This window comes from Malaclemys terrapin, chromosome 10, assembly GCF_027887155.1.
Source record: "Malaclemys terrapin pileata isolate rMalTer1 chromosome 10, rMalTer1.hap1, whole genome shotgun sequence".
NCBI classification, from domain to species: domain Eukaryota; kingdom Metazoa; phylum Chordata; order Testudines; family Emydidae; genus Malaclemys; species Malaclemys terrapin.
The window spans coordinates 36,676,872-36,704,756 of record NC_071514.1 but is presented as its reverse complement, the minus strand read 5'-3'; the positions used below and the strand labels follow the sequence as shown (position 1 = coordinate 36,704,756).

Below are 27,885 nucleotides of genomic sequence, written 5' to 3'. Positions count from 1 at the left end.
ACTTTGCCTCCATCTCCTCTGCTTTGACACACATAGGCATCGTGACCTTCTCGTCTGAGAACAGGACTTGACGTCAAGAACACCTAAATATCAGTTCCTGTTTTGACAATGACCATGTTCTCCTGTGGCTTTGGAAAAGTCAGTTAATATTGTCACCTCAATAACTCCATCTGTAAAATTGTGATTAAATTTTCCACATAGCTTTCACAAGGAATAGTTAATGTTTGTATAACAGTCTGACAGTTAAAAGTGCTAGATAAGTGACTTAGTATACTGTATTTATTAAAATAAATGTATAAGCTTCTGTAAATTCCTCCTGCCTCTTTTCATTTTGTGTCTGCTGATTATTTCCTCTCACTGGATATACGGTAAGATTCTACAAATGTTAATACCAAAACTCTTTGTTGCTTAATTCTATTTTGGCTTTTTCTCCTCACAAGATAAGCATTAGCCTCTCTCCTCTTAAAAACAATCACTTATCCTTGACCCCACTTGACTCCAACTACTGCCTCTTCCCTCTGTCATCCGAAAGCTGACGGAATGCACTGTCTACAATTACTTTCTGGAGTTCCTCTCCTCCAATTCCATCCTAGAACCTCTCCAGTCTGGCTTCCACTCTGTGTGCTACACTGACACCACACTTGCCAAAGTCTCTAATTACCTCCTCCTAGCTAAAGATCAGAACCAATACTCTACCCTTCTCCTTGACTTGTCAGCTGTCTTGTTGCAAGGCTGGGGCTTGGATTTCATGTTCCTCTCTGAGTTAATAGCAGGTGCAGGTGAACAAAAGATAGATAGGCAGCACCAGTGCATTTAGGATGCCCAAAAGAAGCTTATAATTAAAGAGTACCTAGTGTTCCAGCTGCAACACCTGAAGTACCACTACTCGTTTGTGCACCCAGAATTGGAAATTACTGCATTCCCATATTAGAAAGAAGAGTTGGGGAGAGATCAAGAAAGGAATTGAGAGGAGAAAATGATCCCTTTACACCACCTAAGGCATCTTGCATATTCAACAATTGTCTGACTGATGAAACTCATTTTTAAGTACCTTCACCCTTGTGAGTCCATAAAAACAAACATATTTTCTCAAATCCTGTTTGGTTTGTAGCAGGGGAAGGAGCGATCCAGCTTTCCTGATTAGACACTGCATTTGATATAGTGTGTAGGCAAATGAGAATGAGATAGTAATGCATAGACACACATATGGAAGCAGTACAGTAGTTCAAACGAACTGTTAATAAGTAGGTTAATTAACTTATTCAGTTAATCTGTGGTCTATTTTTTAAAAATATAAATTTAAATGAATACTGTATCTCTTCCTAACTCTGTACACCTGATAATACCAATTGCAGAACTATTTTTCCTAAATTTAGTTCTGTGGTATAAATTACCCAAAACAATGTTTTAAAATGTGTTCACAATTTATAGCACAAATTAAACTTCGTAAAAATATTTCAAAATTAAGTGTTCTGACTGTGTTCATATTCTAAGTTTTTTGTTTCTGTTTTTTTGGTAACAGAAAAATTAAATGTTACAATGATCTGATTTGTCTGATAAAATGAAGGCCTATGCATGATTAAGCAGCCTTCAGAAAGGAAACTAAAGCAAATTAGAAAAACATAAAGCAACAACTGCCCAAGTGCTATTCTTATTCTTGGTGGTCATTTGATACTAGGGTGTAGTATGGGGAGAGTTGTATAGCCCTATCCAAAAATCTGTTCAGGCCTTACACCTTGGAAAGAGAGGCCAATTCCAAATGAATAAGATTAAGTAGAGGTCTCAGTTCAAGTATTCATTGCGGAATATGAAAGATTAGGAGGATGCAAGGGGAAGGGAAAAATTATTAGATCATATTTGAAACTTGTTTAAACTACAGCAGAGTTACCATTTCATCTTTCTTTTGCAGAAAACATTACTGTCTGATCTGTAAGAAAAAAGGGGTGAAAAGAAAAAGGAAATCAGTCTTGGAGAAATTGGAAGTGCTTTGAATTTGCAAAGGGATTTAGTGCCAGCTGCTACAGAAGGTTTTACAAAGCCACCTTTGGCACCGAAATGGATGAAATGCTTCAGACCTAAATGGTAACCTTAATTCTTCCATCATTTTATTTCTCTGGTGTAGCCTCCTAAGATAACTTGTACAGATTGTAAAGGATTTTCTTCTTATACCAGTTAGGTTTAAATATAGTAATCTTACAACAGCTAAATTCTAGATAAATCTGTAATTTTACAACTTGCATGTATTACAATGAAGTTTGCAGTTTTAGCTTTTATAAAAGCTGATGTTTTTTAAGTTTGTGGCTTATAAAAAACCCATATTGTTTTTGCCCTTTTTTCTTCTTCCTTTGGGATAGGAAAATGAAGATAAAGGCTTGATCTTACCCCATAAGTAACTATGGCTTTCAACTAACTACATCTAATGAAACGACTGTACAGTAATAGCCACATGTGCATTTTTTTGTTCCTATTTCCATTTATTTCACAAATAACTTTTTAAGATTCTTTCAATAACACAATCCAAAGAACATGGTAACTGTGGCCAGGAATATGAACCCACTGTATTTTTCTCTCTCCACCTCCCGTTTTCCCCTATTTACCCAGTTTCCTGTTTTTGTTGTCACTTTCTTTCCCTCTCTTTTCTTTCCCCAGTTTGAGCATTACCTCCTATGAAAATTTCTCCCTCCTGTTATCTTCTTTCCTTCTCATTCCTTTCCACTTGACTTCCTGTCTTTTTTTTATCCTGTTCTTCCTGCTTTCACTCCTTGTCGGACTTGATGTATCTAAAATATTAACTATGATTACAACTGTCTCAAGGACTACTTTATATCAAACATATGTGCTGAACAACAATATAAAAACATAAGTTTGTCTCTTAAATGTTATTCCAATACAGATAAAATTCTTAATGTAGTTCTTTGGAGGAAGAAGAACTTGGCTGTTTGTGTTCATAAACAGCTCTCAAATATCTTCCAATCACTGCCCTTCTTCAGTCATATGAACAGACAATTTGTACATTTCAGAAAATGTACAAAGAATATTTTCATTGTTCTATTAACATTGGGAGGATTATCTTTTGGCTTTCCTATTCCCATTAGTCATCCACAGGTATTAGCTTTTTTGTGAATCTTTAGTTATTTGTTGAGGTGTCCTAAAGTGTACAAAGCAAGATTGAAGTTGTAGTAGAGGGAGCCTGGAGAACTGGGCCTGGTGCAAGATCTGAGGCCTGAACCAGAGGCTGTGAACCAAAATCAGGCCATGTATTAAAGTAGATGCTTAGAATTTCACTATTTAGTACATGAACTTGGCAAAGTTGTTACTAGTGTACTAGGTACTATTTACATAAATATAATCTAGCTAGTACAGATACACCCCAATCTAGTACAAGATGAGATGGTTTGATGAAATAATGAATAGGGATATTTTGTTAAAGATATAAGCAACAAGGGGAGGTAACAAAAAGATGTCATGAAATACATAAGGTGGTGTGTAAGTTGTGTATGTTAGTTGTTTGTCTCAGCCTATAAATGTTGGGATACTTCGCCTTAATTCTTTGTTCGGCCAAGGGGGCAGTGGAAAATTCCACCACTGACTGAGCCGTTCCTTGCCACAGGGCAGTCATGTTAGCGTACCTGTAACCACAAAGCCAGGGCTCTAGGACTGTGTCTTGAGGGCAATAAACCTGGCCACGTGTCTTTGTTAATGAGCTGTGCCTGTGATCTTTCTTTGAGTAACATCGAAGGCTGCTGAACTATCATGCTGCTCTGTCTACTAATAACATTGAAGATTCAAGGACAGAAGCACCTAAGCAGTGCTACTGAGGTGACAACATTTCAGCCTCCAGCACTTAATACTATCAAGGTCTGCTGAACCAGCTATCTGTGCAGCATTGGGAAAGCACACGGAAAGAACCCACAAACACGCAAGGCAACTGACAATACAAGTACTTATAGAATTCACAGTATGGCAAATTCTGTCAGAAACTGCTGTCTACAGTTAATAAATATATAAGCACAGCATGAGAAATCTGATTATTTCACATCTTCTCTAACTCTTTTCAAAACTGGACTGACGCTACTAATTTCTTATACTGAACGCCACCAAACAGCTGTCATATTGTAATCTCTTTATCCCTGTCAAACTGAGTGAGATTTGAACCAGGAACCAAAAGGTGAAAGTCTTTCAGTTTTCCAAGCCAATGTAAAAAAGACAACCTCATCTTAGGTCTCTCAGATGATCTCTCTCCTCCTTGGAGTTTTTATTCAGTTCTCAAAGCCCTGTGCAGACCTTCTTTTGAACAGCTTAGTATTCTTCCCATTCCATATTGTCCTGAAGAGTGATTTTTTTTTTTTTTTTTTTTTTAGTGGCAATAATCTCAACCCAAGATAGCTTTGCTTTCGTGCTCATACTTCTTTATTTTGGTCATTCACCGGGTTAAAGGCATCCATAACCTATGGCTTGTCTGTGATGGGGATTTTGCTGTGGATCAATGTGGCTACACTGATATACAGTTGCACTATTTTACTATAAAAAGTGACTTGGACCAATTTACCCTGGTTTGAAAGGAAGATACGGGTGCTGTTAAATATTCAGAGTGCAATAAATGCTTTTTATTTGCACAGGACCCTAGAAGTTAGAGAGTCCCTCCTTTTTCTGTTATATTTTTAAGGGGGAAAGGTTTTGATTTTGATAGAATAATTGGAGCCTTCATTTCTGAGTCTTACAAAGATAGTTGTGCTCCTGTGCCTAGTCAGACACAGGTGCTCACTGCACTCATGCATCATTGGCTGAGTGAGTTGAAACCGCAGTGGGGGAGTTTTCAGGGTTGCCACTGTGCAGTCTCTTCATACTTTCTCTGAATTTTGTAGTTTAAGGGCTTGTCTACAAGGTCCGCTAGTCTGCATTAGTGGAGTGTAAAGTCTAATGTGCACCAGCATGTCGTGCACTAACCAGCCCATGTAGATCCTGCTGGTGCACATTTAATGTTCCCTAGTGCATGTTAATGTAGTACTTTTTGAAACATGACTACATTAATACTTACTGGGGAATTTTGAGTGCCAGTGGGGTTTATACTGGCCAGTTAGTGTACGACGAACTGGTGCTTATTAGAATGTTCGCCCCACTGGTGTGGACTAATGTACTGTATAGACAAGCACAGAGGGTGGGATTTTGAAAAATCCTAGCATTAATTGTAATTGTTTCCATTGAAATTAATGGTAAAGCTCCCTTTGGTGTCAGAGAACAAGAGTTAGGCCAGCGCTGTGCACTTTGGAAAATTCCACAGTAAATTTCATGGCTTTGACCAAATGATGCATCAGCCCAACAGTTCACCGACGCCTTTCCCTAACTTGTTTCCTCTGTTCGTTAAAAAAGTTCTCTAGTTCAAAACTTGTATGTACGTATATATGTATGTATGTATGTATGTATGTATTTGTTTATTTTGAAAAGTAGGAGAGCCTCTAGGAGTCCATGTGGCTGTGGCTGACTTTGAACTCCCTTCCAAAATTTGTACTTTATATTTTGTGTATGACATTCCCATTGATCTGCACAGATAACTGTAGCTCAGAAAGGAATTAGGTGTAAGTCATTTCTCTTTTTAATTGAAATAATTTTTTAAAAAAATATTTCCTGTCCTTTTCCCATCTGGTGCCTCAGCTGCAAAAAGAAAGAGGAGATCTTTATAAAGGCTAAGTTCTGTTTAATTTACGCTTCTAAAAAGAGCAAGATGAGAAACTAGCTCAACTTTTAATACCCTCGTTTGCCCAAAGTGCAGAGCTATGGCAAATTAGAGCGTTTATTAATTTTAGAAGCCATATTAAAATATAGTATGTCCCCAAAAATATAAGAGTGGGAGGTTATGATGATGTAAATCACAAGCCCACATGTATTTTCCTATAAAAAAAGAAAAAATGACCACACTGACATGTTTTATTGAACAAGGGAGCATGTGAATGCAAACTTGAGTCTGTAACTGAAGGCATGTCAGAGTAACATAGTAAAGGACTTGAAGCATTCTGGCCATCAGAGGAGCCTATTTATGTCTGTGTTATGCCATTGCTGCCTGCAGTTCAACCATTGTATTTTAAGCTTGCATTGTGTAAGCATTTAAAAATGCATTTGGTTGTGAAGGACTTTAGCTGGGGGGAAAATCATTCTGGTAGCTTGTATCAAATTAGATTTTTCTTTACTAATAAAAGTTAATAACCGTGGTGGTGGAACAGGAATAGCCAGAGGATGCCATGTGAGAGCATTGTCTCTTGGCTCAGGAAGACCCTACCGGGCTGTATAAGGAGGGGTTGTTTTGTCTCAGGAAATGCTGGATGAAACTGTGTGGGAGGAGATCTCCCTTGGGTATAGAAGAGCCAGGGGTTGCCATTTGGGGAGATTCCCTCTCAGCTAGACAAACTTTGGGCTGACTTTTGTGGGAAGTGCCTAAGGATGCCACATGGGCAAATTCTTTCCCTATTTGAGAACAGCTGGAGGATGTTGTATGGGAGGGTTCTCTTGGCTCAGGGAACATGTTGTATGGGAGGGTTCTCTCTTGGCTTTAGAACACATTTTTTCCGCTTGAAGTCACTGAATAAAATCTAAATGAGTAATAAAGCTTCTAAATTAATGTTCAATCGGTTAGAATAATAAAAGTCAATTTATCATCAGGAAGGAAGACCAGAATAAGGGAAAATAATCTATTAAGAGGAGGAAAACCACCACCTTCTCAGTAACAAAGAAAGGTTGTAGACCGCTGGGCAACGCCTTTATTGGACAAACTGATTTGGTCTCCATCTACACAGGTTTCAGAATGGTAGCTGTGTTAGTCTGTATCAGCAAAAACAAAGAGGAGTCCTTGTGGCACCTTAGAAACTAACAAACTGATGAAGTGGGTTCTAGCCCATGAAAGCTTATGACCAAATAAATGTGTTAGTCTCTAAGGTGCCACAAGGACTCCTTGTTGTTTTTCCATCTACACAATTATTTAGCCATGGAGACAGCCATTTTGCAAATATTAGCAATCCTAGATGCACAAACCTTTTTTTCCTCTTTTGTCCCAGGGATGCTCTCCTCTGTATATATTGAAGATTAACCATTTTGACACACATGTATTATATGAATCTTCCTATAGAAGTGTTGGTTTGTGTACATGAGAGGAAACTACCCATAGATTCCTGCAGCGCTTTTTTCTCCTGGAAACAACCCCAGCTTTTGTTTCCTCTCTTTGACTTGGCACATAGAATGAGGAAGGAACACATAAAACATGTTGGGGCTGAAGCAGAATCTGATTTGACCGAAAAAGCTTTTTAAAAATATTTACTCTGTGTGTGTGTGTGTGTGTGTGTGTGTGTGTGTGTGTGTGTATGTATGTGTGTGTGTGTATATATATATATATATATATACACGTGTGTTTTTATGTGAAGAATCATTGATGGCCTTACAGTAGATTTTTTTTCAGGACGAGAAGGAACAGTCATAGCTACTTGTCAGACCTTTCTTTTTCTCTCTCTTATAATAATTTTACATTTACATGGCATCTTCAGTCTCAATGGAACTGCTATATAAGACAATAAATAAGATTAACATTGCCAAGCTGCATAACAAAAGTTGAATTTAAGGAGCAATTTGCGGAGGAGAGCAGGATACGTGCTTGGTGAAGAAGAGATAAGAGGCTATTTCAGCCATAAATGGTGGTGTGCTATGAAAGAAAAGCTAGAAGACCTTTTTGCCCATTTCTGAAATACAGTCTGCGTTAGGGTGGAAAATAGGAGACAGTTCTGTGAAAGTATGCACACCACCACTCAGGATAAGGAAGGGACAATACAGGATAAAATTTATTTTTTTTCCAGGGCTTTGGAGCGGAGCCTGGAGCGCGGAGCATCTCCGGAGCAGTGGAGCTGCAAGTTTTTGCCTGGAGCTGGAGCGGAGCCAGAGCACAGCTCCAAAGCCCTGTTTTTTTTCTTACATTATCTGAAAATGTTAGAAGTCACATAGGCTGACCTTTACAATAACCTACTTATTTTATGCACCATCATGTCTGAACTCCAGTTGTTGCTCATTTCATAAGTAGCAATTCCTAAGTTGCAGAAAAGGAAAGGTTATCACCAGTACTTAAAAAAATAAATAAAACTAGGAACCCTATGTAAAATGTGATTGTGGCCTCATTAATGGCAACATAATTGTCCTTTTTTAAATTTCCTGCATAATTGTACTCCAGATTTAAGATTACATTTTAAAATATAGTTTCTAGCCGTGCAGTTGTGAGGAAAATCTTCAAAATATGAAACAAATGTCAACCAATGCAATGATGTTCTACTCTAATCTGCAGACAGAAACAATAGCTCTTAGATGTATGAAATGCCTAATTCATCTCAATGGGATGTTGGCTCTGAAGCCTAATGTTAATTATTTAGCATTTGACATTTTAGCAGATACATCAAGCAAACATGCTACTTCATTATTAGATGCAGTGATAAATATTGTCGTGGGGTATAATAGATAGTTGCTGTCAAGGTTGTTTGGGCGGGAAATTAGGAATTCAACCGTTTTCCCCCCTCTCCACTCCCAAATGTACTGTCCCCTTCATCCTTTCTTCAAAAGATGGAAGGAAAGAGGAGATGCTTTTTTTCCCTAGTACCGAAAGCTTCAAGTCCATTGACTTCTGGTGGCTTTTAAATACAAATAACTACTTTTTGGATGGTGTTGAATAAAAGTTTGCATTTCCCTTTACACTTCAATATATATCCACAACAGTCTTAATTTCTTGGTTTATATCCAATTCTGCCACATTCTTAATATTGTTTTAACATAGAAAAAATAATTAATTTTTTCAACCTCAATGGTCAAAATCAACAATTTTGGACATCTTTTATCTGAAGAGTAGTTGAACAGATTGAATTCAAATTTTATTTTTGAGAAAAGGTCATTAGTATGAGCTGAGACCTTGGTTGCCAGTTTTCAGCCCTAAACAGACTTTTCCAGCTGAGAAATAAACTCCTGAAGAAGGTGATTCATAAATGGAAATATTGTCAGATCAAGTCATAATAAAAAGGAAATATTTATAAAGGGTCCTATTGTAAATTGTATTCATTTCCACAGTGGGCTATTGCTCTCTGGCTTGCTCTGTGACCTAGCCATTATTTCATTTTTATGCTGAACATATGAAAACTGCCCTCTCACAGTTGTGTTAAATATCATACCATAGCATATATATATATTTTCATCTGATAAGGAGAAAGATGGTGATTCCTTTCTTTTAAATGAAATGGCTGCCTCTGGAAATGTAACTTAAAATCAGCAGGACAGACATTGGCAAAACAAAATGGAAAAAGCAGTTCATAGATTTTTTTGTAGGGTTCAAAACATGCAGTATTGCTGTGCTAGCCAAAGGCCGCTGTGTTTTACATCCAGATTGTGCTGTGCTGCTGCATATCAAGCTGAAGAGTTTATTTTTTGTGATAAGACAGTAGTCTTTATGTCCTCAAGTAGTGATTTCACTTTCACTGTTCACTTTGGGGAAAACACTGGTTTTCATTTTAAAAAGTTGGTTGATCTTCTTTGTTCCAAAAAAATAATTATTTTGAAAAGAGGATAGTAGAACTAAATTCATAATAAAATTCTTGCCTGTGTTTTGTTGATTTTTTTTATTGCTGTTTTGTTACAAAATAAAGAAGTGGATTGAACACTGAGTCAGACTTCCCAAAACTACATCACAACAGACCCTTCAGCACCCACATTTTTATTGCAACCATTGCTAGCCTTGAGTGTCTCTCTGAAATTGCAATTCAGCACAACAGAATAAATATAAATTCCACAATAATCTTCAATTCTCACCCTGTTTAATAGTCTCAGTGACTTTTTAATTGTACATTTTCTGAGGTTTTATAGCTCATTAGAAGTAATAAATTAGCACTGTGTGCATTAAGCAAGACTTCATAAACTTGGGTAAGGATGAATGAGGAAACAAACCACTAGTTTTTGTTTGTTTTTTTTAATGTGTATTCTCTGCAGTTTGCCTGCTGCACCTTTCTGTCCAGGCTTTTTAATCATGTGATACTTGCCAATATTTTGGGAAGAGATTCCAGAAAACAATATATAGTTAGTGAGTATTAAGGATTTGGAAGGATGAATGTGTCGTCAGAACATTCTGTGGATAGGTTTGAGTCAGAGTTCTACGTATTGAAGAAGTCCAGGTTGTTTAAAGACGGTTGTTTAGGATAACCTTTACCTTCCTAAATGTGTAAAAAAAGGATGTCATCATGAACCTTACTTTGAAATTATTTCCATAACTTCCTGATTTTAAGGAAGAATATTGTGTTCTGTAGCAATAAGGACATCTAAAACTTCCAGCTAGAATCCAAAATGGTACAAAATCTGTGCTTAAAAGCAATTGGTGATCTCTGTTGAAGACTACAATCCTGAAATAGGAGATAGAAGCAAAGAAATCTCATGGGTTTTCCTTTTAGAAGGAAGGCTTAACTACCATTTGATCCAAATTAATGATCTTTTATTTATTTGCTTTGAATGGCCATCTATTCCTAATATTTCTCGCCCTCCCCACCCCACCCCCAAGGAATCAGACTAGTATAATTCCAAGATTGGCAACTAAGGAACTTTATAAGGACAGGGATGCTCCATAGAAACTTCCCATTTTTCTCTCACAATAGACTTCTTTAGTGATCAGGTAGCAGGTATATGAATAGTTAGAGCTTCAGGCCTCATAAGCCTTGGGTTTTTTTGTTTCTTTTTTTATACATTCATCCTTCTTTAATACCCATTGTATTAAACCTGGAATACTAAACTTTGTATGCTTTCATTTTTTAAAGAAGAATTTTATGTTTGTATTGATTAGATTTTACTTCTTTCAAGCTGAATTTCATTCTTTCCCAACCTCCTTTTACATAGTGTGGTATTGACAAGGGGTGCATTTCCAGGGAAAAACACTCTTTTCAACCCTTACTTCAGATGCTGCTAATTAAGAGAATCCTTGATCAATTCGAAGGCTGAAAAAGGTATTTTTTCCTCCCCCGACACTACAGCAAACAGCAGTGATTTAGTATAAAGCATGAGAATGACTGTGTTATGGAAAAAAATATTGTGTATAGTTGCCATAGAAACATGTTATCCAGACGTACAAAAGAGAGTTGCAGCCTACAGTGTCTCTGCTGTTTTCTGACACCAGTTGTAAATCAGAGAGGTTATATTAACTCCCTTCTTCTCCCAATTATGAAATGGCATTTAGGAAGTTATATAAAACATGCCTCTGGTTTGGCACATTTGCTAATATTAAAAGGAAAGTGAGAGAACAGGAAGCTGTTGTTTCTAAAAATGTAGTTGAGGAAGAGAAGTAAAATAGAACTGCCAAGCATTACCTTAACACAAATGTCATTGTAACCAAGATACCTTCAAAAATATTGTGCAGCCGTTTTCATAATGTAGTTATCTATTTGAAATCGTTAAATTACTTCAGAAACTTTAGGCACAGTAGAGCTTTCTGATTGGTTGTCAGTGATATGCTCTGTAAAGGCTTGAATCTGATTTTTTCCCCCCTTATTTTTATGTATATACTGCATTTCATACTAGCAGTAAGGCACAGCAAGTATGCATTTCTGGAAAATTATTACATTTTTATTACATGGCTATAGTCTGTCAAAATTCATCTATTTTTTCTCAGATATTTCTATTAGCTCAGGTTATAATGCACAAGATAAAAAGTTGACTATCTATGGATTTCCTGTGGTTTTCTCCAGAATGCAAGTTTTCATTTGAGTTTGAATTTTTTTATTGTCAAGGGTATTTTTAACAATTTAATCTTTTTGAATATATAATGAGATAAACAATAGAACCAACTGAGATTTTATCTCTGCCCATTCATTTTAATGGCAGCCTAACGATAACTTCAGTACTAACGTTAGTACCTAGATACATAGAGCACTTTACAGATGGATGAATATATAATTGTCAATCCATGTAATTTATGATCATGCCAGTTGATTTACTGCTTCAGTGCAGATGGTCACATTTTATCAATCTCTGATATGTGGGTATTTCCTAAAATTGTCAAATGTTCTATTAAATTACTTTTTGTATTCTGACAGTAAAGACATTTAGTGAAATCTTTCAAGTTAAGAGCTAAAGTTGAGTTTACCATTTCATCAGTGTTGAATTTCTATGATGTTAGGGATGGCTATTCCAATTATCATGAGCTTTAGTAAATAGTCTATAAACTCAGCCCAGTAACAGAAAAGTTTAGAGAGAGAGAGTATGTATGTATAAACATTATTGGAATTAACTTGCTATTTAGTTTTTAAATGAGGACCAAATAAAGTACAAAGCAAACAGAAAATCCGTCACAGAAATTCTTTAGATTATCAGCTTCCCCACACGGATTTTTCTGGGGAAATTATTGGTGATATTCTCTACAGTTTTATAACACTACCCAGGTTCTGGCTGTAATTGCTCAGAAATGCACTGCTTGTTGTCTTATCACTCAGTAACCATTGCTTGTATGGTGCTAGAACTTTTCTTACCAGTTTTACCAGGTTAAAAAAAAAATTATATTTGCTTGATGCAGACTTTCTGAAATAGACCTGAAGGAAAGCTTTGAGAGCTGCCACTTAATATAAACTGTTGACAAACTTTTCCTCTTGTCAGTGCAGCATGAGATCATTGCATGGGGACACCTGAAAGTCATAAGCATTGAAGCTGTCTAGAAATTCAGTTTCCAGGTGTGCCCTTTTGCAAGTAGAGAGAAAAAGAAGCAACTTGCCTTGTTAGTACATTCTTCCTCTTTTATACATGTTGCTTGGAATTTGCTGCTGTTCTAGTTAACATCTAAGGGTATGTCTGCCCAGCCTGGGTTTAGTGGGACTCAGGCTTATGGACTCATTTTTCCAACCCTGTGTTTGAGTGTCCACACTTCAATGGAAACTCAGGCTTCACAACTGTGCTGGCATGTCCATACTGCACTACCCAGACCCATGTCAGAACTTCAGTTTCTGTGGGCGTATACTATCATACCGAAGGGTTCCTAGCACCCTTGCCAGCTGAAGCCCTCAGGGGCTCTCTCCATAGTGGGTTGTGGGAGAACTTTCTGTCAGCCCTGTGAGAGTTGACCAAAAGTGTGTTGGGTGGGCTTAATCTGCAAAACACATCCAGCTGAGCCATTTTGTGTCTGCATACTATCTGCAGCCCAAGCCAATATGGATCCTGCCCCAGTAGAAGAACTTCTCTACCTCATACTCTGTCTTGTTTTGGGACACAAAGACATTTCATTAGTAGTTTAACTGCTGAAGGCCTACTGACATGTCAGCTGCGAACCAGCTGATGCTGCTCATGCCCGTTGTTGCCATAGCTGCAGATTTCCCCTCTCTACGCTGGAGCAGGAATACAAACAGACTGATGGGATCACATCATCATGTGAATCAGGGATGATCAGCAGTGGGTCCAGAACTTCTGCAAGAAGAAGCAGGCTTCCTGGTGGCTTGTGCACCAGCTTGCCCATTTCCACCAGAGTCCGGACACTCTTATGATGGTGGCCAGGCCAATACAGAAGCATGTTCCTATTGCCATTTGGAAGTTAGCTATCCTAGACAGCTACATGTCCATGGCTAATCAGTTTGGCATTGGCAAATCAACTGTGGGGATTGTTGTGGCAGAGGTTTGAGGCGAACAGGATTGTGATTTACAAAAAGGTTTTGGGCACAAATGTTCCTGAAATAATTGCTGGTTTTCAGAGAATGGTTTAGGAGGACATACCCCATTCAGAGTGAGGAAAGAGTGCACAGCAGAAATTTGCTAAGTCAGTTCTATATATTTTCATAGATTATGTCTTTGAGGATGCATCTTAATGTTCAAAATGTCATCTCATGATTGAAATGAAATGTACAACTGAATCCAAGATGAGCAGGATGGGTACACAAATCAAAGCTCAGTGGGATTAAGCCCAAGAACAGAATAGTTCTACTACTTCTGCTGTAAACAAGATAAACCTTAAAAATTCAGAGACCAAAAAGACCTATTTCAGAATATCATGTCCAGCCCCTTAACAGTGTAAAATGATATCCCCACACATACATACTAAAATACTTCAAATTCACAAACTTTTAAGTAAGTGTGTAGAAGATTCCATTCTCGGGTGATGGCATTTCACTATTTTTTCTCATGCAATATTAACAAAATTAACAAACTCTTGATTTCCAAACATTCTGAATTAAATGCGCTGAGTGTCTGTTATCTATAATAATCTTTCCAGAGCCCAGGGGTTTAGTCAATGATTTGATCTTTTTCCAAAGTTGTCTTTTTTTTCCTTGGGGTAACTTTATGTAAAATGGTGAAAAGTACAAAAATAGTCTTACAGCTGGCATGCTCTTGTAAAAAATAAATTGGGCATATAAACATTTAGTTTCAGAACCTATCAGGACCTATCATTGCATCTGAAGAAGTAAGGTTCTTACCCACGAAAGCTTATGCTCCCAATACTTCTGTTAGTCTTAAAGGTGCCACAGGACCCTCTGTTGCTTTTTACAGATTCAGACTAACACGGCTACCCCTCTGATACAGGTTATTAATAGAACCTTGGACATGCATAACTTTAAGGATTGGACTGAGTGGATTTATATTTATGCAAGGGACATGAAGACTCACTCTACGTTTTGAACTATTAAGCATTATCAATGAGCTGTGTGAAAATTATATTTTCTAATGTTGAAATGGTATGTGAGCACCAAGCTAGTAGAATGAGAAGTAATCCTTATCTAAAAATTATCCTATATACCACTGATACGATGTTAAAGATTTTTTTTAACTGGTAATATTGTACATTATGTTTCATGTCACCATTTGGGACAATAATTAACCTAGAGCATGTGAATGATATTGATATTTACATATACTTGGTGTCTCCAACACTGCAACAGTCAGTATTTGGTTATTGATCCAAATATCACTAAAAAGAGAACGGTCTCCAGCTGTTTCTAATTAGGGCTGGATTGTTTCATGTGTTCTGGACAATTTCTTTTTATTCATGGAATCTATAGCTTTCCAATTTTTCTCAGTTTCTGTAATATACCAGCAGCAATATATTTCTCAGATAATTAGAGTTAGAGCAAACAAATATATTGTGAGGTCGGTGTTAACATCCTTCTTAACTCTGACTTTGTTTTATGCATGTTTCCATCTCTGATACAGATGTAATAACCTAGAAAGATGTTCTTTCAGATGGATTAGAATGGAGAATCTTAAAACAGCACAGTGGGTTCTATAAAATTTGATATCTAGTCTTTGTAAATCTTTGTTCCTAATGAGGGACGCCACCAACCAATAGAGGGAAAGGAACTTCTGATGGCAAATCAGGGGTATATATATAGCATCTAGCAGTTATTGAATACTCAATAAAATACCAGTAGCCCTTAGATACAATGCTAGAAATGCAATATAGCAAATCCAAAATAATTCTCCCCTTTTCTTTCTGCACCACTGAATTTCTAACAGTAGGGTTTTGGCACATGCAGCTATGGATTTCTTAACTTCAGAAAGTCAGCTCAGCTGGCTATTCTCCATTCAGTATGCAAGTTGCCATTACCTGCTATGCCCTATGAGGCCTATCAACCTTTTATTCCAGTTCACCACCAAGGTTATCAAGTTTTCACATTACTGCATCTCTTGCAATGAGTTTTAGTCTTTGGGTATTCCTGGGGAAATTCTGTGCTACTGTGCATATGCAGAATTTGTGTCCCCCCACAGAATTCTTTGCTTCCCTGCAGAAAAATGACTTTCTAACGGGGAAGCAAAGGGAAGCCACAACAGCGGTCATGCGACCTTCCCCAGCAGTAATGTTTCGTGTGCCCAAGACGGCCAGCAGAGAGATAAATCACTGTGTGGCAGTGGGTGGGACAGGGGAAGACCCGGCTGATATCTCCTACCCTGTGCTGGGCTCAGCTGCTTGTCCCAGCTGGGCAGAGGAGGACAGGCCGGGGCTGTGTCAGACCCACTCCCAGATTTCTCCCCCACCTGTAGGAAGCTCTGCAAACTCTTCCCCCTGTTCCCACGTCCCGGCCTCGCTTCTTGCACCCATTGCTCCTTAGCTGCAGGGGCAGGGAGCTGCTCCCCTATCCACCCAACTCCCATGCATCCAGATCCCCTCATACCCAGACCGTCCCACTGAGCCGAAGCCCCCATACACACACTCAAAACCCCCCTTGACAAGCCCCACTCTCCCTGCACCACCCTGATGAGCCATCTGGATCCCCACCCTACCGAGCCTCAACCAGCTGCATCTGGATCCCCACCCCACTGAGCCCCACTCCCACAGCATCTGGACCTTCCCACTGAGCCCCCCACTCCCAGATCCCCCTGCCAAGCTCTAACCCCCCAGACCTCTTCCGCTGAGCCCCACCCACCTTCACCTGGACCCCCTTGCAGAGTCCCATTACTGTTGCACTGAGAATCCCCCAACAAGCCCTTGTGCATTCAGATCCATGCCCCCCTAGCAGCTGGATCTGCCACTGAGCTATCTGCACCCAGATTGCCCCACACAGAATCCTCTCTCCCACACCTGGATTCCCTTCACACTAAGCTCCTCCACACTTGGATCCTGCCTGGCTGAGCCTACCTTCCCACACCTGGTGCACCTGGCACAGAGGGGCAGGCCCGGTCCTTGCACTGTGTCAAGGTTGGGTGCTACCTCATCACTGAGTCCGTGCCCCAGAGGGGAGCTGTACCGTGATCTCCCACCTCTGTGCAGTATGACAAAGTCAGGCCAGACGGCTGTAAGAGGATCCTGGAAGGCTGATATATTAGCCCTAGAATGTTAAAGGTGCCTTTTCCTACAAGCTGAGAAGGGGTTACCTCAAGTCCATTATGGACACCTGAATCCAATTAAAGACTGCTTGAGGCCTTTAAAAACCCCTCCTCTGGAGAGAGCAAAGGAGAAGAGAGAGAGAAGCTGCTGCTAGGCTAGAGGCAGCAGGGAAATAGGCTGTTCCTGGGTGAGAGGCTGTGCTCCTTCCCATAGGGGAAGTAGCCAAACCTGAGTGCCTGCTAGGGGAAGGACTCACACCCTAGGGCAACCAACCAGAGGACACCTTGCACCAGCGAGGGGGGCAGCAAAAGGTACTCCCCTGGGTTTGTTTGACTGTTTCCTTTTGTTTGGTGGAGGATCACACCTAAGGCTGACCCTCAGGCCTACCCTGAAAATATGACCAAGGGAGCACAGAAGGGGGAAGGCTAACCCTGTCTGAGTGAGGCTGATTACCCTTACCCAGAGTGAGGTCTGCCATTGCCAGAGGGGGCAATGCTAAGTCTGGCAAAAGAAAAGAGGTGCCTTGCCACAGCAGCCACTGGCCTGTGCTCCCCAATGCCATGCTGGAGACTCCACATTTATTTGACAAATAGAATTTGCAGAATTTTAAAATATTGTGTGCAGAAATTTTTTTTTTTTTTTTTTTTTTTGGGGGGTGCAGAATGCCCTCAGGAGTATTTGGGGCAAGGATCTTGCTGTCTTATTTATCTAACTAAATCTGTCAATTAGTATTTCTAAAGTAACCATCACTGGGTATGCAGTGGGGTCTTCCATAAGGGAAAAGCAAATATCCATCCTGATCTTTGGGAGTATTTACTACATTCTTGGGCACCATGTAAAAAAGTTAAACCAACTTCACAGTCTCTCAGTCTTGGGGATGATTTATACCAGTTCACATTAGGATAGCCTGAAGGCTCCTGTAATTTATGCCAGCAGCAGACAACTCTCAAGGAAATATATTGCAGCCATACCCCCTGCAATGGATAGCCATCTATCTTGGATGGTTCAGACTAAACAAATCCTGCATCTTGGCAGGGGGTTAGATTTAGATGACCCTTGCAGTCCCTTCTAACCCTATGATTCTATGAGGCCACAACAGAGATGATGTAGGACCGCTATAGTAGCAATAAACCATCTAGGTATTCTCTAGTGAAGGAAAAATCCTCAAAGCACCAGTTAAGTGGACTTGAAGGTTTCTTTATGCTACTGGAATGAGTCCAAGTGTCTGGCCCATTATATACTTTTTTGTTTTTATTTGTCATGTAAAAGGTATATATCAACAATGCATGACCGTCTTCAACTTGTTTTTGTTTACAAGGGCCTTGTAGGCATTCCAGAAGAAATCAGTCTTAAGGAGAACAGCCTTCAGGTCCCTTACTAAAAGTGACATTTGGTGGAGGGAAAAAGCTTAAGCAAAATTCCTTCTGGTGCTTTTGTTTAATGAATGCAAATGAAATCTTGTCATATTTAATATCCCCCACCCACACTTCTCCTTTGATAAGTGCATGTGTTCATGCTCCCCTACCAAGCTCAGATCTGTCTAGATGTGCATGGCTAGTTAGGACTGCGTGAGCACCCCTTTGCAGATTGTGTTTGAAAAATGGCATGTGATCATACAAATTAGAATTAGGATTTTGTAAAGACAGGCACTTGCTTAAATTTGTGCATGTGAATAATCCCATTCAGTTCAATAGGAATACTCATTGTGCAAAGTTGTTGCCAGCACAGAGTGCCCAAGGCAAAGCAACAGCAGGGTTCGTTGCCCGGTGTGCGTCGCGCCAATAAACACACTAGGGGGAGAAGCAAACAAAGTTTATTTGGGATCCCAAAGCGGTGCTAGGAGACAGGCACGTCTCAGATCAAGCACACTAACAGGAACAGTTTTTCTTCTTTTATACATTTTGCAGTTAAGCCTCACCCCTCCCTTCCCCTCTAGCCCTGCCTTTCTCTCCCCCCCCCCCCATTCCTCCCTCTACCCCTCCCGTCCCTGGTAATAGTTACTAAGCAAATAACAATTACATTTAAGCAGTTAAATCATTCTTGGCAGCTATAAGCCTAGCTTGTTAGTAACTTCTTTAAACTGTTATCTTATCCTTTTTCCCTTCAGCCAGAAACATGCAGGCCTCATTATTACCGCTTGAGCAGGGGGTTGCACACAGATAACTGGTTGCTTACATATTCCAATTGCACCTGGCTTTTGAGGTTGATTAGATTTAAACATGGAAGGTTAGAGTTTGGTTCACTTAGGCCTAGTGCAGGAAGGCTTCAGTGACACTTAGTGGCCTTCCGCCCTCCCAAGTTACCTAGGGTGAGGCCTAGTGACGTCAACAAAGTTGAGCATATTCCTAAATTTTTGCAGCACTGGAGCCTAGAAAACCATGGGTACACACAAGGAAACAGTTAATTTTGTGCATTGAAACTTAACTTTTGGAATTCTTTTGTGTGCACCTAACAGTACGCATAAGGTTGCATTAACATACTGTAATTTTTTGTTGTCTGTATATGAGAGCAGTTTAGACAGTATTAGACTAAATTCCTACTACCAAATAGTTTCTGGTAGAAGTACATTTTATAATCATGAATTCGGTTTATTAACAGAAAATAAATTTATCTGAACAACTTCCTTGAAACCATCCAGTGATTATTTTGGGAAAGTAAAAATCTGAGTAGCTAAATAACTGATATCTCAACCTTTGTTTAACATTTACCTGTACATATCTGTTTCAGCCCACAATCTCACAGGTGCAAACGTCTGCCCTACTAGATCATGTTGCAGAATTGGGAATCTAGATTACAAGAGAACTGGGGCAGTGTTCTTGCGCTTTGTGACAAAGTTCCTCCTCTAGCTTGGTGGGTCCTGCGCTTATTGGCAGATTTGCTTGCCTCAGAGATTCACCATGTGGGTTGGTGAACAGCCCAGAGACCTTCCCCTCTGGAAGAACCCACAGTCTAGGTCAATGGGAGGAATCCAGGCCCGCCCTCTACTCCAGGTTCCAGCCCAGGGCCCTGTGGACTGCAGCAGTCTATAGTACCTCCTGTAACAGCTGAATGACAGCTACAATTCCCTGGGCTACTTCCCCATGGCCTCCTCCAAACACCTCCCTTATTCTCACCAAAGGACCTTCCTCCTGGTGTCTGATAACACTTGTGCTCCTCAGTCCTCCAACAGTACACCCTCTCAGCTACTCACACCACAAACTGAAGTGAGCTCCTTTTTAAAACCCAGGTGCCCTGATTAGCCTGCCTTAATTGATTCTAGAAGCTTCTTCTTAATTGGCTCCAGCTGTCCTAATTAGCCTGCCTGCCTTAACTGGTTCTAGCAGGTTCCTGATTACTCTAGTACAGCCCCTGCTCTGGTCACTCAGGAAACAGAAAACTACTCATCCAGTGACCAGTATATTTGCCCTCTACCAGACTCCTGTACCCCACTGGTCTGGGTCTGTCACAGCTTATATAGCACAATGCAGAGCTGTGGTCCTCTGTCAATAACAATTTCATATTTCTACAGTTTTGCAGTGGTTCAGTGACCTTCTTGTATATTTTCTAAACATACAAAACAGGAAAGTAAGTTTATCATGGGATAATGTTAAGGGTCAAATTTAAAGTCACAAAAGCCAGGAAATTCAGAGTTAATGTTAAAACTCCTCTTAACTCCACTTATTGTGCTTAATCATGTAGTCAGACAAGCTGCATGTGAGATCTTAACTATCTCAGTTCATCCAGAAATTAAATGTTGTATATTTAGGATCTTGTTTATATTCACTACTTTCACTGTATATGGTAAAAGTGGGTTTCTTTCAACTTGCTCAGAGTTTAGTGTGTATAACTAGGGCCCTACCAAATTCACAGCCGTGAAAAACGCATCACGGATCATGAAATCTGGTCTCCTCACGTGAAATCTGGTCTTTATGTGCTTGTACCCTATACTGTACAGATTTCATTGGGAAGACCAGCGTTTCTCAAATTGGGGGTCCTGACCCAAAAGGGAGTTGCAGTGGGGTCGTGGTATTGCCACCCTTACTTCTGCATTGCCTTCAGAGCTGGACAGCCAGAGAGCGGTGGCTGTTGGCCAGGTGCCCAGCTCTGCAGGCAGCAGCGCAGAAATAAAAGTGGCAATACCATACTATGCCATCCTTACTTCTGTGCTGCTGCTGGCAGCGGCTCTGCCTTCAGCGCTGGGCTCCCAGCCAGCAGCCACTGCTCTCCAGCTGCCCAGCTCTGAAGACAGCACTGCCGCCAGCAGCAGTGCAGAAGTAAGGTTAGCCGTACCGCAACTCACCCTACAAAACTTTGCAACCCCCCCGCCCCCCCCCCCCCACACACACCCCATTTTTGGGTCAGGATCCTTACAATTACAACACCGTGAAATTTCAGAATTAAATAGCTGAAATAATGAAATTTATGATTTTTAAAATCCTATGGCTGTGAAATTGACCAAAACGGACCGTGAATTTGGTGGGGCCTGATGTATAACCTTCAAACCTCTTTCCATAACAGCATTTACAAAAGTAATTCTGAGACATTATTAGAGCTGTTTGTAATGTTTAGAGTCTATGTGGCATTTTAACAATATCCAAAAAAGGCTTAGTTGATTGGTCTGCTATAAACGGAGACTTTACTGCAGATTCTGTTGTTCATTGTTTAAATGTTCTGTCTCATTGGATATTTAATGTAAATAGAAGCATCTTGCAGAAAAATGTTTGTAGATTATATGCTTGGCTATTGGTGTTCAAGACAACATAATGATAAAGCAAAACAAACTGGATATAGTAAAAATGACAAAACCCAGGTCCAGGCAGTAGTTTCCCTAAGGGAAGTAAGAAGGCAACAACACAGTCCAGTTTGCTTTGTTTCCTTCTAATAATAGCATGAGAACATATTCATTACACTACTGTGTACTCTATGAGAATACTGCTGCAGGTCTATAAAATTGCAGTGTAGACATTCAGGCTCGGACTGGAGTCCAGTCTCTGGGACCTCCCCTGACATGGGCTCCAGCCCAAGCCCAGATGACCGCGCTGCAATTTTACAGCCCAAGCCTCATGAGCCAGGCCAGCCATGGGTCTTTTATTGCAGTGCAGACATACTCTTGATCTATTGGGGTGGCATTATTGTGTGGCTCTAAAGGGGCCTTTTGCCTTTCTGCTCAGCCAGTACAGGCAATTGTGTCAACTAAGACCTGGTCTACACTGGTGGGGGAGATATCGATCTAAGTTACGCAACTTCATCTACATGAATAACATAGCTGGAGTTGACATACTTAGATCTACTCACCGGAGTCGACAGGAGAACGCTCGGCAGTCAATAAATCGATCCCTGCTGGATCGATGGCTGCCTGTCGATCCTGCGGGTAATGTAGACCAGCCCTAAGGGAGGGGATGTCCCAGAATATGAAGGATTAAAAAGGGAATCATTAGAAATTCTTCCTAGGCCACCTTTGATTAGTACTATAAGGAGAAAGGGCAACCTGTGACTCTAATGCTTGGAATGGGGAAGAACTTGTTTTTGGAACCACAGTACAGCAGTCTTTACTTTTTATACAAATGCTTAGGGTCTGATTTTCAAAACTGCGACCATAAAAATGTCACAGGCACAGAACACTGCTCTTGCTGGCACTGTGGAGAAGGTCACTGGTTTGGTTTGAGGGGTGGAGAGAAATGTTGGCAGGCCCTGCTGGCACAGGCTCCTCCTTCATTGCCTTGCTGCTTCTACTGTGGCTTCTGGGGAACTGTGGACTTTACAGCTGAGTATTCTTAATTTTATTTTTTTCTTTATATTAAATGAATCTTTTTTTCCCCCCACAAGTTTATTTAAAAGCTATTTTGCCACATTTTCTAACTCCTTCTCATGTTATCACCGCTTGTGAATTGACATTCATACCATCGGCCCTTATAGTAATCTATATTAATTCATAGTAGAATCAGACAGACTTTAGGACACAGAGCTTTACTCAACAAGTGTCTGCATGCCATAGACTATAGTCGCAAGTGCAGCACTTCCAGGAGGGTGATGGTGGGATTTACAGGCTTGCTATTTTAGCCCAGAACAGCTGTGTATTGCTGGATTGAATTTCTGAGTTGCACAGAGCATTGCCATTGTAACAGTGATGACACCTACTTTCATTAATATGAGGTTTTAATTTCATTTGTTAACAATGGACTTTTCGTGACAGAGGAAGGTACAAACACCTAATTCTGCTTCCAGGCAATTTTATTAGAAATTGACAGATAAGTCTGTTTGATTTTGAATTTGTATGGCTTAAATTTTTTAAACTAAAATTAAGGTAAAAAGATCTTTTAGGTTTTTTTTTTTAAATAGTTTCCAAATATTTAACCTCAAGTGTAATGACAAGAAGTCAAACTGAAAAGTGTTCTTTTGCTAGTACATTTCCGCTTATGCCACTTCTAATCTACATACCATTAATGCATTGCCTCTTATTTTAAGTGGCCTTGAACTCCATGGAATTGAGGAAGCAACATTGATTTCCTTTTTTCCTGTGTGTGTGTGTGTGTGTGTGTGTGTAGAGTAGGTTTATGGTTTTTAGAATTGATTAAATAGTTAGAGCATACATGCTGTACATTAATATTTCTAGGAACTTTCCTAAGATTTAACAAGGCCATACTTTACTGCTTTCATTGCTGTCTTTCATGGTGTGCACATTATAAAATAATCGTAATGTGCTGGAAGTTATGCTTGTATTTACTTAGTATTAATTTGATTGCAGGATAATAGAAGCCACATTCGTTTCAAGACAATGGGGGTTTTCACAGTCCTTTTAGTTTAATTCATTTCCCCATGTTGGATGAGACAAAATACCATGATGAATGCCTTGTTACTTACTCTTGTGTTATAAGATATGCAGATAACAATGAGATTAATTTTTCATACCGCATGAATATTTGAATCACAGAAAACTGCAAGACAAAGAATTTGCCAACTGCATTGCACAAAGAACTTTTGCCCCAATTTTCTTACAATGTAGCATTGTAAGAAACATTTTAATGGCTCCGGCTTAAAAAGTGGTACTCTACAAAGCACCTGAGTGGCCCCAGAGAGCACTCTGCAAGCCAATTGTAGGATCCTACTGCTAATGCAAAAACGGTTTGGTATTCCCCTGCACAAACTACTTCACTGTCACTGCACACTGAGCACTTTGATAATATTTAACACTTTGTATAGCACTCTGAAGAGGTAAGACCCCACAAAAAATTTTTTGACTGTCTCATAAGACCACTGGGGAGTAAGTTGTTATTTCCATTTTACAAGTGAGGAAACTGAGACAGAGTGGTTGTGACTTGCCAAAGACCACAGATAGTTAGTGTTAGAGCTGGTGTTACAACTCCGTTCTCAGTTCAGTCTGCTAAGCATTATCATTTGATCTCTTCTACAAATCACTCCTAAAAGCCTGTCTCTTCAATGAAATACATGTGCACCAATGTCCACATACAACTTCTCTGACTGGTATCTGTATTCATTAAACTTTACATGTTTATCTATTGACTGAGTGTTCTTCAGGACAGGAACCTTGGGACAGATTCATATCTATTGTTACCAGTTTAAAGCTTGAAATTAATGAAATTATTCAGGATTTACACTGGTTTATTTAAGAATTTAGCCTTTTGTTTTGTATTTCCATTAGTTTCAAGCACTGTAATGGATCCTTATAAATAATATATGTGTTTATACATTTAGATACCAGCACGTATTTCAGTGAATTCTACAGGAATGAGACACCCTTCTTTGGTAGCACTTGCTAGCAAACAGCTAATGCAGACTGCTGCTGACGCTTTTAACCATTCTACTTTCTAACCCTATTCAGAGCTGGTCTAAATGCCACAGTGATAAAATTGCTAGCAACTGGCATTCCCATTCTACAGTGAGAGAATTGCCTAAAATCATCACTGTAGACAAGGCCATAAATACTCTGTAAAGGCAATTAATAACATGTATCCAGGAGTATGTAACTGAGTTTTAACAATGTATTGTTGCTAGCTATAATTTGTAAAACAATTTGTACAAAGATATAATCTAAGAACATACAACAGATCAACAGTTGCAGCATTGCTGGACAGAGCTCATTTTCTCCTTCTCTAGCCCAGTTATTGATCTAGTGCTAGTATAAATCCATCCTATATGGTACACAACCACTTGTCAATTGTGGTTCTTCTTTTATTGCTTCACATTTTTTAGCTTTCTGTCTGAAGTTTGCACTTCATATATTGATCTCAATGTCCCTAAAATGTATCTGAGCATTTCATAACAGTACATGTTCTTGTCTTAACTAGGAGAAAAATGACACTGATAAGAACCTACAGTCAATACATAGGTGCTGAAACTAAGGAGGGCTGGGGTGCTCCTGAAACGTCTGTCTTTAAGTGGTTTCCATTATATACAGGGTTTACAGGTTGGTTCAATGGCTTCAGCACCCGCACTATACAAATTGTTCCAGCATCCCTGAGTCAATAAATTGCAGAATAGAAGGAGCCCTGGCCTTCAATTTGCAGCTGAATAGAGACACCACAGGAAAAAAGTAGTAGATGATACTTCAGCCAAGGAGTTTTATGTGTTTGGGAATGTAATTTTGTTCCCTGGCATTTGACCAGGCATAGGGAAACCCTCTTTTCCATTTCTCCTAGCATGAATGATGTGGCATTGATAAGGGCCCCAGAGGTTGCCACTTATTCCCTGTTAACATGAAATACTTTGATAGTATGGAGGCTGGGAACAAGAGGATGAGGGGAGGGGACTTTTTAAAGAAAAGGATGTACTAGTTACAATGAATTTTCCCCTAAAATTCATTTTTCTTTTTTTCTTTTCTGAATTTGCAAGTAGCATTTTTTTCTCCCACCCAGTAATTTGCATACTGTGACTTTTGGGAATTTCCTTTAGAGCAGAGGTCCCCAAAATGTGAGGTGTACCCCCTAGAGGAGCATGGAGGAACATCTGGTGGGGGCGCAGCAGGGCGCAGGTCAGCCCTCCCAGGGGTGGGGAGGGAGCACCGCCCAGCCCAGCCCCTCCCCACCCCAAGCTTTGCTCCAGTCCCACCCCCAGCTGCATCCCAGGCTCCCAGCCCTGCGCCTGGCCCTGGCCCCAGCCTCGGCATGGCTCCATTCCTGGACTGGGGCCGAGGCTGGGGGCAAGGCTGGTGGTGGAGCTGCACCTGGCCACAGGCCTGGCTGTGGCTCCGCCCCCAGCCTCCGCCCCTGGCTGTGGCCCCACTCCTGGCCCCAGCCTCAGCCCCCTTATCCCTGTCTGCATCTCTCCCCCACACACACACACACACACACGAGCTGCAGTACAGGGGTTAAGGGGGACACAACCCTCAAAAGTTATGCTTTAGAGCTTAATAATCCCCCCAAAAAACACCCAACAACCTAAAGGAGGTGCACCACCAATTTGAAAATCACATTTCTGCCTGAAACTTTCATACATACTATGGCTACAAATAACCTCTAGTACTAGAACAGAAATATTAAAGAAAAAGAAGGGTTTGTTCGTTTGTGCTTATGACAGCACTTTGTTAATAAAAATCATTGTTGCCAACTCTAACAGTTTTATTGAGAGTCTTGCAATATTTGTGAAGTCCCTGCTCCTGGGGGCATTTGATTAGATGAGAATCTCAGCATTCTTTTAAAATAAATTAAGTTTCTAGTTCTCATGGTTTGGAGAAAAGATTGAAAACGTGACTGGAGTGTATCCTAGAGATTCAAATATCAGAAGGCAAGTAAACTCCGCAAGTTTATTATTTCTTCAAATCTCATGTCTTTAAGCCAATCTCATGATTTTTGAGCGGCCTGATGCATAACTTTTGAACACTTGGGATTAGCAATACAGCTGTTTTGCTGATTTGTTGGTCATTTATGTAACTTGCCTTAGCTCTTCACAGAGCAGTCTATATGTGCACTTTCCTGGGCTCTGCGAGAGAGTGTTTACCAGAAGCATCACCAACAAAACTGAAACTTGAGGCAGCAGAAAGATGTCTGCACAGAAAGAAAAGGAGGGGAGAGGCATCATTAGGTCCAAATATATTTTGGGTAATTCTTGAGCCCACCCAAAAGACCTGATAAATACAGAACTCCCCTTTTAAAAATTGTATGGACTTTTTATTTTTTTAAATTAGGACATACTGTTGAAAGTGTACTGTCTTGGAAAATTGAACTTCTTTAAAATGTCAGGGTTTTTTTAAATCAAGTGAACACTTTTTCTTTTAGTTTCAGTTTCTAGCTTTATTATAAAGACAGGAAATATATATTCTTTCCAGGCCAGGTGCTGAAACCAAAGATGTGCAAAGCAGTAGAATTCCCAAGACCTTCCAGGAGAGGTATCTTTTTACTAAGCACGAACTTTCCAGGAATTATCAAGAATGTACTGACTTGGGGCAAAGTTTTAAAATTCTTTTTACAAACTCTCCCAATAGCTCTTCAGTCTTCACTTTGCCCTGGAAAATAAAAACCTTCACTCAACTTGTAGTCTTTTCTGGGGTTTTGTGTTTTGTCTACACTTAGGTTGCCAGAAGACTATTCCTACTTATTTTAAAGAACTCTCTGAAACCTAATGCCTGAGGAAAATATTAGGAATCTGCTCTGTCCGTTCTTTCACTCAACCTTACAAACATTAACCAAGTCATGTGAATTTAATTTCAACAGGCACACACCTCATTATGAAAGTGAAGGGTGTCTCTGTTCCCCCGCCCCTTCCCCCTGCATGCTGCTTGCTCTTTAGATTGTAATATACATTCCAAGACAGTCCATTGGCTATCAGGAGAAAGCTGGATCTCCAGCTCTGATATATATGTAGAGGGGTGGTGTTCTTCAAGAGCTTGCACATGACTGTTCCACTGTAGGCATGTGTGCACCTCGTGCACAGTTGTAGGAGAATTTTTTTCCTGCAGTGGTATCCATCGCGGTGGTCCATTGCCATATGCCACTGCATGCCATTACATGCTAGTATAAGAAGGCAGAACCACCCCCTGCTTTCCCTCTGTTCTTTCTTACTGCCAATGACAGTTGTTGTCGTGATTCCAGTTTCGTCCACAGCAGCCATACAGGCACTGTTTTTGCTCCCCAAGTCCAATATCAACCAAGGAGAAAGGGCAGGTG

At 40.0% G+C, this 27,885-nt stretch overlaps 1 protein-coding gene across 5 annotated transcripts in view; it reads left to right on the top strand.

The window, feature by feature from the left end:
• PEAK1 (pseudopodium enriched atypical kinase 1) overlaps positions 1–27,885 on the top strand; it is a 216,450-nt gene that overhangs the window by 110,099 nt on the left and 78,466 nt on the right. For 4 of the 5 annotated variants that reach the window (XM_054041613.1, XM_054041611.1, XM_054041614.1 and 1 more), the window contains one exon: positions 1,910–2,082. The gene's annotated coding sequence lies outside the window, so the exon portion shown is untranslated. Of the gene's footprint in view, positions 1–36; positions 139–1,909; positions 2,083–27,885 lie in introns of all 5 variants that reach the window. The other variant, XM_054041610.1, reaches the window with a different exon arrangement.